The 9,550-nt window shown below is 35.3% G+C and overlaps 1 long non-coding RNA gene across 22 annotated transcripts; it reads left to right on the forward strand.

Moving 5' to 3' along the window:
• The first annotated feature begins 2,030 nt into the window (after positions 1-2,030).
• Positions 2,031-9,550, forward strand: LOC107936639 (uncharacterized). Of its 22 annotated transcripts, none has more exons than XR_005925622.1 (7): positions 2,031-2,591; positions 2,685-3,974; positions 4,616-4,707; positions 4,923-5,940; positions 6,194-6,303; positions 6,379-8,281; positions 8,731-9,550. It is a non-coding gene; the product is annotated as an uncharacterized lncRNA (long non-coding RNA). The 22 variants fall into 22 exon arrangements; XR_005925621.1 differs by having other exon boundaries at positions 2,685-3,583; positions 3,916-3,974; positions 6,194-8,281; XR_001694452.2 differs by having other exon boundaries at positions 4,603-4,707; positions 6,194-8,281.

The following is a 9,550-nucleotide window of genomic DNA, read 5'->3' on the forward strand; positions in this document are numbered from 1 at the left end:
GTTATACTCTGGTAATCCTGAATCAAATAGTATATGAGTTGTGTCTAATTGTATTTAGATTAAATGTTATACTATGTCTTTACTAAATTGTGTAAGCTTACCTGTTCTTGTGGATTGTTTTGTAGATAATCATTGTTGACATTTTGGGAGGATCAAACAACCGGCTCACATTATCTATCTAAGTTGGCAGTTTTTCTATCTCTTAGGGTAGTGCCATGTATATATAGGTGAAAATGTAGTTGAAATGTATAGGATGTTATGTAATGGTGCTTTGAGATGTTTAGGTCTTAAATATTACGTTTGACTGGTGCTTTTTTATGTTTACCAAATGTTTTCATTTTGGTTGCTTATTAAGGCATGTAAACATGGCTATTATGGCATGTTTTAAATGGTTTGGAAATGGTTAAATGTGGTATGTTTTAGTACCTAAATAGACTAGGTTTGTATGCATGAAATGAGGCATGTGAACATGTTTAGGTAAGTGATGTGTTAGATGCTAATTGTGGTGCCTTTGAATGACATATTGGTTAGTTGAATTAAGGTCTTGGAAATGGAATTTATAGGTGTTCTTGGATGATGTTTTGGTCCATTGAAAGTGTGCATAATTGGATTGAATGTTTATGCATGAAATGGTTTGATTTTAGGTAAATTTTGGGTTCACGCGGCTTAGGACACGGGTGTCTGAATCAGCCGTCTGAGGCACATGGCCTGGCGACATTGCCATGTGTCATCTGAGAATTTCAAAGGGTTCATGTTAGTGAGTTACACATCCTAACACACTGCTTAACAGACGGGTATGTAGGGTAACTCAAAAAGTTACATGGCTAAGCACACGGGCGTGTAACATTATTGTGTGACCCTACTCAGTGAGTTACACGGGTGAGGACACGGGCTGGGACACCACCGTGTGTCCCTATTTCAAAGGTTACACGGCCTAGGGCCATGTCATACGGCAGTGTCACCCCTATTTTTCAAATTTTGTAACTTTTTTCTCAACTTTCCAAATTGTTTCAAATTAGTCCCGAATTACTTCCACGCTATTTCTAGGGCCTCGAAGGCCCAATTTAAGGACAATATGCATGTGAATGAAAGGTTTATGGTATTATCAATATGTTGAATGATATGATGTTTAAATGTTTCTGATTATATGGTAAAACTCCGTAACCCTAATTCGACGGAGACAGGTTAGGGGTGTTACACTCTTCCTAACACCATTCACCTCTATCGTATTACCATTAGCATTTTAAACCAAAAACTTTTTTTACGGCTATCCAATATCAACCTGTGCTCGGTTAGTCAATCCATACCCAATATTATTTCAAAATTACCGAATGGCATAATCAAGAAGTCAATGGTAAAAATTGCATTTTGAATCTTTAACGAACTTTACCTACACACTCGGTCAACTAATACTAACTGCCTCAAACGACTCAATACAATCATAGCTAATTTTGGTAGTGTTACCTTCCTCGTGAGTCCGTACAATGAATGCTTGAATCGGCACTATGGCCTTTGACTGATAAGCAATAACTTTGCTCCCTTTTCTCACACTACCTTTAAAAACAAAACTACCACGACTAATCCCTTGACCCTTAGTCGCAAGCACAGACCTCTAAGTAGGAACAAGAGCAGCATTGTCACTCCTAAAACACTCACGAGCATATTGGTTGGGCATGGTTATGGATAAGGTGAACTCTAGTAGGGTTGGGCATGGCAAACATTACATTTGAAGTTAATCGATGACATTTTTCATTGAATTAAGTGGATTTTACCCCTTTAGGTGAAGATAGAAGATGATATGCTCATTTTCGAATGGTTATCACATGGTGAGTTTTTATACATCGAAGACATATAATATTATTGCAGGTATTGGTTGAGGTGAAAAGGACTTGACATGAAAGTTAATATGAAAACGTAGGGCTCTCCAAAGAGTAAGGTGATTCATATGGATTTTTTCATAATGATTAGTTATTGGCTAATAATGAAATACATTAAAAAGACATGCCAGATGATGGGTAGTTCAACATTGTGGAATTGAACTGAAGGCCTATACCCTATCAACTAACAACTGTTAGTTAAATAGTTCAATATAGTTAGTAATTTCTAAGTTTCTGTTAATTTGTTACATTAATTATTAATCTACTATCTATTGTATATAAAGCTACTGATGACTTGAGATATACAAGCAATTATGATTGATTTCTTGATATGTACTCTTGTTAATCTAATATGGTATTAGAGGAGAATCCATTTGCTTTCGCATCTTAGAAGGTTGCGACTTTGATTGATGATGGCAATTTCTTAGCCTAGAAGAACATGTCTTACTTGTGATTAAGACTTATCGTCTTCGGAGTTATCTTGATGGTACAATGTTGGTTCCTCCATTTGTGGTCACTAGTTATGGGGGTCTACCAGTGGAAACCCTGTTTTTGCTCAATCTGAGTAGTAAGATGTTGCTATCTCTACGTGGCTCTTGCCCACTATAAGTCTTACTCTGCATAACTGGTTAATTGGTGATTCTTTATCTACATCTATGTTGTGGTTTGATTGAAAAGAATTTTTGGCAGTTAATCAACAACAAAAGCCTTGAGGTATCATTCTTTACTTCATAATTTTTGCAAAAATGATATGACTATGTCCGATTACCTTGCTGGTATAAAGAACTTGTGTGATTGTTTGGTTAGGTGTGGTTAGAGAGTTCTTCAAGAAGAGCAATAGTTAGAGATTTTAAATAGCCTTCTGTTGGAGTACGACCATGTGGTTTCCATCATCACCGCAAGTCAAACACCATTTGATTTACAAGAAATTGCAACTGCCTTGTTAAATGCGAAGGCTCGTTAGAATGTCCATCTTGCTCAGGTCACGATTACGGCTAATCTTGCTAGTCATTCCTCGTCTGCTCCAACTTCGATCTCTGTACAGTCATATTCTAGTCTGATGACATCTCAGTCTTTTCGATTTGGACGAAATGGGTATAGTAAGGGTCATGGGCATGGAAGATTTAGACGAGGATCTCGCCCTCAATGTTAGATCTGTGATAAATTAGGGCATATTGCCCGCCGATGTTTTTATTAGTATGATGATAATTAGCTTGAAGTCATATCAGCCCTTTCTTCTCAATCTACTTTTTCTCAGTTTGCATTGGCTCAATATTGTTATGTTGAGTACAATCCAGGTAATCATGTTTAGGCTCATTCTTCTCAGCTTGTTTCAACCTAATGTTGTTATGCTGAGCGTGATCCAAATAATTCATTAGGTTTAGGGTTTGCTAGTGTTTTTTCTTCACCGTCTGCTCGCGTATTTTCTTCTTTCATTTTTGGCGCTTCTTTTGCTTGTGTCTCATCATATCCCACTTATGTCGCTTCACCTCCAACCTTTAACTCTTCAGGGTCTACATTTGGTTTCCTTTCTGGAGTGACATATGCAGATTATAATGGTTCTGATTCTAACTCAAACATTATTACGACGGTTGCTACTCCTCGAACGGTCACCGGTCAAGTTTGGTATCTTGATAGTTGTGCTACTACTCGTATAACCAATGATGCTTCCAAAGTTGTACAGGTTCAACCATATGATGGACTAGGTAGAGTAGTGATTGGTGATGATAGGTCAATTCTTATCTCTCAAATTGGTTCTTCTTTCTTAAATTTTGAAAATGTATCACTGGAAGTTAACGATGCCCTTTATGTACCTCAGATTCACAAAAACTTGCTATCTACCTTAAAGTTTACTAAAGATAATAGTTTTTACTTTGAGTTTTACCCCATTTTTATTATGTGAAGGATCTTTGCACTCACCAGATATTACTGCAAGGTCATGAATATGATGGGTTGTATCAGTTACAATTGTTGCACTCATCCTCTCTAGGTTTGGTTGTTGATCACATGACTGGGACTGACTCGTGTATTGATTCAGGTCTGACTCAGTTGGGTCTTTGGCATAGAAGGCTTGGGCATCCCTCCATTGATGTTCTAGTAAGTTGTTCGAAATCTTGTAATCTTTCAGTTCCTAGAAATAAAACTAGATTGTTGTGCAATGATTATGAGTTGGGCAAATCTCATAAGCTTTTCTTTTTCTTCTTCCAATATAGTGTATACTAAGCCTCTTGAGTTGATTGTTGTTGATCTTTGGAGGCTTGCAACCTGTTTCTTAGATGGCAAACAATATTATATTTCATTTGTTGATGCTTTTGCTCGCCATACATGGATTTATTTTTTAAACAAAAAATCTGATGCTTTATCTGTATTTATTATGTTTAATAAACAAGTTGAGTTGCAATTGGGTATAAAATTAAACATGTCCAAACTGGTGGTGGGGGTGAATTTTAGAGTTTATGCCTTATTTTCAGAATTTTAAAATCCGACATAGACTTTCCTACCCACATACTTCTGAACAGAATGGTCTGGTGGAACATCACCATCACCAGATTGTTGAAACAGGCTTGATGCTTTTGGCTCAGGCCTCACTTCTATTGTTATATTGGAGTGATGTTTTTTGCTACAGTAGTGTACCTTATAAATTGCTTACCTAATAAATCTTTGGGGGGACTCTCTCCTACTATGAAATTGTTTTGTAAGCAACGAAATCTTTAATTTCTTAAAGTATTTGATTGCAGGTGTTATCCTCTTCTTCAGCCCTACAACCGTCACAAACTATAGTATAGTTCAGCCGATTGTGTTTTTTTGGGTTACGCTGACAATTCAGAGGGTATAAATGTGCTAATCATCATGACAGAGTCTACATTACACAACATGTGAAATTTGATGATCAAATATTTCCTTTTGCTCAATCACTGTCTGGTTCTTTTGAAATGGCTTCTACTTCTGGTTTTCAGTTGTTACTAACAACTTTGCCTTTATTTGTGCAGTCACCTTGTGTTATAGTTGAGACCTCACCCTCTGTTGGGACTTCTGATGTTGTAGGTGGCTCTCTGTCTTCCAGTGGTGGTTTACAATTTATGGACTTTAATGTTGCAGAACATTCTCAAGATAAGCATGCTCCTCAAATGCTAGAAGTCACTGTTGTTCATGAAGTTCCTTTACCTTTAATGTGCATCCTATGATTACTAAGAGTAAGGTAGGAGTGTTTAAGCCCAAGACTTATGTTGTTGAATTGAGTGTGACTGAGCCTAAGAGTATCCATGAAGCCATGACAATTCCTTCGTGGCAGAAAGCTGTTGATGAGGAACTTCAGGCCTTAATCAAGAATGACACATGTGATTTGGTACCTGCTCCAGCTCATCATAATTTGGTGGGATGTAAATGGTTATTTAAAATAAAAAGGAATCATAATGACAGTGTACCCAGGAATAAAGCTCAATTGGTGGCACGGGGTTTTTCTCAAACTAGTGGTTTAGATTACTATGAAAGCTTCAGTCTTGTTGTCAAGGAAAATACAATTCGAATGGTGCTTGCTATGGTAATCATAGTAGTGTAAGATCCGAAAAATAGATGTAAATAATTCTTTTTAGAATGGCAAGTTACTTCAAGAGGTATATATGTGACAACCTCCTAAGCTTAAGGTTTGTGATTTAAAGGGTAATCAGTTAGTGTGTGAGCTAAAAAAGTCACTGTATGGGCTTAAGCAGGCACCACGTGCTTGTTTTGATACACTGAGAAGTTTTTTGACTAGTACATTGTATTTTCAGAGTTCTAGAGCTTATTCTTCTTTATTTTTAAGAGGACCTCTTTCGGTTGAGTGTTTCTACTACTCTATGTAAATGATATACTTGTCACAGGTGCTTTTGAGGTAGATATAAATGATGTGATTCAAACTCTTCATCAGCAGTTTTCTCTTAAAGACCTTGGTGATCTTCATTATTTTCTTGAGCTTGAAGTTACCAGAGGTGCGAATAATATGCATGTCTCGCAGCAGAAGTATGCTCGTGAGTTACTAGAATGAGCCAGTATGAGTAATGTTAAATCAGTTCCTACCCCGATGGTGAGTGTTCCTACATTTTCCTCACTTTCTAGAACAAAGTTGCCAGATTGCACTTTGTATCATCAGGTTGTAGGTGGTCTATAGTATTTGTGCTTGACATGACCTGATATTTCTTTTATTGTTAACAAGGTCAGCTAGTATATGCACTCTCCTTATGATGTTCACTAGTGTGTAGTGAAATGAATTCTGTAATATGTTAGAGGAACTCTTGATTTTGGGTTGAATTTTTAACCATCTACAGTTACTTTGACAGGGTTCTCAGATACAGATTGGGCCAACTCATTAGAGGATAGAAAATCCATGTCTAGATATTGTGTGTATCTTGGAGCTAATCTTATTGGTTGGTCATCCAAAAAGCATAATGTAATATCTCATTCCACAACTGAGGTAGAATATCAAAGTCTAGAAGATGCTACTTCTGAGCTTGCGTGGTTTCAGTCTTTGCTTGCAGAGATTAGGGTTGTCTTTACTGGAGTGCCAACAATTTGATGTGATAATGTGAGTGTTGGATCTCTCACAGCAAACCATGTTCTTCATGTTTGAGCCAAACATATTGAAATAGACTTGCACTTTGTTTGTGACAAAGTTCTGCAGACATTCTTACTAAACCATTAACCGTTAAGAGTTTTCAACGCTTTTGAGATCAACTTACTGATGTAGCTCTTACTGATTTTTCAAAAGAAAGTAGGGAGGATATCAACTAACAATTTTTAGTTAGGTAGTTCAACACAATTAGCAGTTTCTGAGTTTCTTTTAATTTGTTACGTTAGTTACTAAGCTACTATCTGTTGTATATAAAGCTACTGATGACTTGAGATATACAAGCAATTATGATTGATTTTTTGATATGTACTCTTGTTAATTTCTAATATACCCATGTTTTGCGTGACTCCAATTGTGCAAAATGCCTTTTAGAAACTAATCATACCATTGACGACTTTGAGGACTTTTTCAGTTTTCCTTGAAATCAGTGGGTAATATGGAACCTCAAAAAAGTTGGAGGTATTGAGGTTGCGAGGGTCAAATGGTTTACTTTGTTTCTTATTGTCTTTTGGATGGTTTGGAAAAATTGGAATGATTATGTTTCCAATGAAGCTCATAGTAACCAAAGGCATACTCTAGTGGCGCGAATGGCTTGGGCTCGCAAACATTATGTTCACAAAAAGTAATTAGAGTATTATGGTTTGAGGATATACTCATGCTTCTTGGTAATCTTCATAGGAAGGTTGGATCAAACTTAATACAAATGTATTAATGGATATTGATATAGGCTCTTTTGTGATTGGCGGTATCTTGAGGGATTCGAATGCTTACTGGATTAGTAGTTTTTCTAAAGGGTTGAGGATTACTACCATCTTCCAAGTGGAAGCTCATGCTTTTTTTATGGGTTGTTAGTACTTGAGGAAGTGATTTTGTAAGGTAGAAGTTTAATGCTCTCTTGATCAGTCTTGTGTGTAGCAAGTATGCATCCTATCATGTTTTAGCTGATGCGTGACAAATCCAAAAACTCTGCGTTATTTAGATAGGATTAAGAGTAATAGTCGTTGATGATAAGTATTTAGAGAATGATCCCATTACTATTTGTTATAATATGTATAATTGTGTGTACGAAATTCGAGCAACACCAATTCAATTAAGGTTTATATAAATATAGATATGAATACAAATATCTATTTTTGTTAAAAAAACAATACAAATATTAAATTTTGTTACAGTTCCACTTGATTGATGATTTCAATATTATGCTTTTATTCATTATAAAAGTTAAAATAAAATAAATTCATAATTCATAAAAAATAGAAAATAGAAAATGAAACCCATGAGGATTAGCTCAAGCTCAACGAAAGTGGGTTGAATCTCGGAGTTCAAATCTCTAAGAGGGATCGTATCATTTATTACTCCAGCCTCTTTAGTTGGCTGAAATAGCAATGCATTACAACATAATTCAGTGGGCCCATCACCAAACCATTGTTTGGTTGGTTGTAATAAGCTATTTCAGCCAAATTCCATTATGGGTTTATTCAACTGAAAATGCATCACACCATTCAGTATTCAGGACATGGGTTGTATAACAAATTAGCCAAGGTTTTCATTTTACCCTCACTATTCTCCTTTCTTTCCCACTTCTTAAATCCTTGATTTTTTTTCCGTGTTTCTTCCCCAGCTTAATCTCTTCTACACTTAATTTAAACATTTTTTTAATCACATTTCCTTCTAACCCTATCTGCATCACACACCAAAACTCTTTTTCTCTTCAAATTGGAAATTCTTGATAGCTTAATCCACTGAAAAAAAAAAAGGTGAAGCATTTTTTGAGTCGTCTCGCAGGATCCAAGATCCGGTAAGTTTTAATTTGGATCCAAATTTCAAATCCCCTAGATCTGTACATGTTCTTATAATGGGTTTTGGTTTATAGATCTAATCTCCCAATTCTTAGTTTATTTGATACTCTTTTATCAAATTGTAAACCTTTTGCATTAATATGAATCTTTTATTTTTCAGTAGTTTCTGTTGAAATTGCTATTTTATGTTATTCATTGTTACTTTTTTTTATTGTGTATATGGATGTACTGCTTTTAAAGTTGATTTCAATGGAATTATTGTATAATTGCGCTTGTGGGTTCTTTTCTGGATTTTTACTATTTCAATGTACCTATATTAGATAATGGCTAAAAGAATTGCATACAACTCCGTTTTCAATATTTCATTTCTATTATCTTCTAATGTAACATGTTTCATCTTTGTTTCTCTTGATTGGGTGTCAAATATTGGTCCTTTATGTTCCTAAAGATCCTGTCATTTTTGAAACAAGGGAAGAAACAGAGTTAAATAATGAACTACAACGAACGATGATGAAGATCCTTGAAGATGAGGATTGTGTATTGTGAGATAAATAATTATGCATATCAAGGTATGAATTAATTAATTGAATTCGAATAAAATTCAAGGATTTACAAGTTGGCCGATTAATGTTCAATTATAAACCATCTAATTCATCAGTAAAACAACAAAAAAAAGTATAGAAATGAAAACTAGTCCCTACTCACAATCAGTGCTACATAACAGGCTTTCTATGCTTCAACCATTACTGCCATTTCAATCCTTTTATAGCTACAATGACAAGTCCAGCATATATATCGCTCAACTCAACTGATAGATCTTTGATTGGAAATTGATTAAAAAAAATGCCTTCAATTGATTACAAGTTTGCAGTGAAGCCTTCATCTCTTAAGAAGGTACCTTCAATTTGTATGTAGGATCGAAGGCAGTGTTATGGGCCAAAACAGAAATCAGGACATTTAAGGAGCTAAGTAGAATGGTGCATTGACTCTTGTACTTAAAATTGACTTTATTTGATTCGCTCTTTCTGCTTTTTGGATCATTTGTCAACCTTATAGAAATGTTCTTGGATCTGATTAATGAGTTTCTTATTTTTTTTTTCATCAGATTTGATCACTTGGTTTAGGACTTGAACTCTCTTTAGAATTTAATTTTTTTCCCATTGTGTTGTGTTTTCAAGGTAAGATTCATTTATCATGTCGAACGGAAATGTATTAGTCATTTTGTTTTCTCATGGGACCCTATTTTAGTATTCAATTTGTTTTCCCTA

The sequence above is a fragment of the Gossypium hirsutum genome, chromosome A04, assembly GCF_007990345.1.
Source record: "Gossypium hirsutum isolate 1008001.06 chromosome A04, Gossypium_hirsutum_v2.1, whole genome shotgun sequence".
NCBI classification, from domain to species: Eukaryota; Viridiplantae; Streptophyta; class Magnoliopsida; order Malvales; family Malvaceae; genus Gossypium; species Gossypium hirsutum.